The sequence below is a fragment of the Penaeus japonicus genome, unplaced genomic scaffold (assembly GCF_977035675.1).
Source record: "Penaeus japonicus unplaced genomic scaffold, GWHDUDI00000001_assembly GWHDUDI00000012, whole genome shotgun sequence".
NCBI lineage: Eukaryota > Metazoa > Arthropoda > Malacostraca > Decapoda > Penaeidae > Penaeus > Penaeus japonicus.
In genome coordinates this window covers 43,473,651-43,476,150 of record NW_028234414.1, presented here as the reverse complement: position 1 = coordinate 43,476,150, position 2,500 = coordinate 43,473,651, and positions in this window count along the sequence as shown.

Here is a 2,500-nt window from a genome sequence, read left to right as displayed (position 1 = left end):
GGACTGAATGAACTCTCTGCAACTTCTTTTATAAATGTTATTAATGCCAGACACGTCCTTTCTTGTTATTCCTTAAACTAGGCATTGAAAAAAAAACCTTCTACATTTGCATTTGATGTTGAAAGAAAAAATGATCGTGACAGTAAGTGTTGAACAAGGATTTGAAATTTCTAATATTCAATAGGCTATGAAGTTCAAATCTTTCTTCATTTTTTAATTCTTTCTTTCTTTCTATAAAATTCTTCAGTCCCATATTCAACATTCTTAATTTCATCAGGCAACCGGAACCAGTCAAAATTTCCCCAATCATTATCTTAAAATTTTCAAATGGCCATTATAAATCAACGAAACCTTCTTTACAAAGTCAACGTGAGGCCATATTTCCTTTGACTTTGGACCCCAATCACACAGCTTATTTTACAAATTAAATATTTACTTCATTTCTGGTGAAAATAAGATTAATTTTCATCTTTCCTGTGCATCATTATCCAGTAATTAACTACAGCAAATTCTGTCATTTTGGAAAATATTTTGTTCTGTCATATCTATTCTTTTTCATTTGCAATTGCATGCATGAACGGTTCCATATAACTCAAATGGGTTTTTTTGTAGCAAAGGGACAGTAAGGGTATTCCTCTTCACATCATTTCACTTCTGATATCTCCATAACTCCATCTTGTCTGGCCTAACACGTATGACGTCAGCTCACTTCATTTCACTTCACTCCATCTATCCGACCTAATACGTATGACATCACCTTACCTCTACTAACTACTCCTCACTTCACATCACTTAATCTTGCCTAGCCTAAAACGTATGACGTCAGCTCATCTCATTTCACTTCACTTCACTCCATCTAGCCGACCTAATACGTATGACTTCACCTCATATCATCTATCTCGTCTTATTTTCACTTCATCGAATCTAATATAATACGTATGGCGTCACCTCACCTTATCTCATGTCACTTCTTCTACCCGATTTAAGACGTATGATCTCATTTCACTTCTTGTAGATTAACCTTATGCGCAGGACTTCACCTCACGTCACCTCACCTAACTTTCATAATGTTTAATCAGCACATCTTTCCCTAGTTTCTTTATTGACTAAACCTCCTAGAAAATAGAACAGGTTTATTTTCTGTCTTTCTTTTTTTTTTTTTTTTTTTTTTTTTGAGGGGGGGGGGCAAATGATCATGTACATTATGGATGGATTTGAATTGACATGAAATGGGGCTGATTAACACTTTTCTGTGTCCTAGGGTTCTGGCATTGAGTCAAGAAATGAAGTTAAATCTATTTAAACAGTATTTTATCTAAAACATACAAAGATAATTCCTTGCAGTACTTTAATTCTATCCTTATCCTAAAACAATAGAATCTAACTATAGAATTAAAAAAAGATCTACTTGAGCTTTAATTAAATCCATGTCATCAGGCAGTCTTAATTAACCCATTGTACTCTATCAATGCTGCAGTTGATTAAAATTGTTGTATAGGGTCCATGTCAGCTCATTATTTTCTTTATACTCAATGTGATAGAAGTATTGCTATTTTATGGGAGGACAAAAAGCAACTTATTTTTTTCGTATTTGTGTACTGTTATGAACGAATACGAAACAACCATTTACAAGGAAGATAAAATGAAGAGGTAGGGAAAAGGAAGAAAACCTGTGCTTATGACTGGGGCAAATGGTAAACACTGGGTATGTTTTGAGTCACCTTCATCTTCTTGTTCTGCCTGGACATCCTTCATCTGTGGTACTTTAGAGCAAGAGGTCAATAACTTGTTGTGTTCTATCGCTTTATAAAGATAGTGTTTGCTAGAGACTGTGGATGGGTGCCATTCAAGGCTTTCTTTCCTGCTGGTGCTAGGAAAAATGGTGCCATCTAGGTTTTGGAATGTTAGGTGAAACCCATTTTGCTTAATATTATGGCAAATTTAGTCATTCTGGCTGCAATTGCCATCCTCACTCATTAATTACTCATAGCACAATAAAATAACACAGTGATCCAAAATCCCTGAATGTCATGCACGTCATGACGCCTGTCGTCAGGCCAGAGCTCCAGCATCATGTATGTCATGACCCCCGTCCGCAATGGGTGTGGATAAAATACACCTGCTTTCTTCTCCAAATACTTTGCTTAAGACATTCGTTAGTGCAACTACCCTTTCTAATCTCACTGAATAGCAAGGAAGGTCAAGGCATGTCAATCTTAGTGCCCTTCTGTAGCGCTGCTTTTAGATCTGAGTTGCTAATTTTTTTCATATATTTGTTCCCTCTGAGACAGATATATTGATTCCTACCACGTCTCTGCTTCAGAATATTTTTGTTTTCGTTTCTTCATAAACAGGTCCTGCTGTCTGTAAGAACGATAGGATAACAAAGCCTGCAACACATGTCTGTGGGTGGAACTAATAACATCAAAATATATTTTACAAATAATTGCCTTTTCCTTGATTTCAAGTTCATCAGCTTTCATCATTAGAAACAGGACGT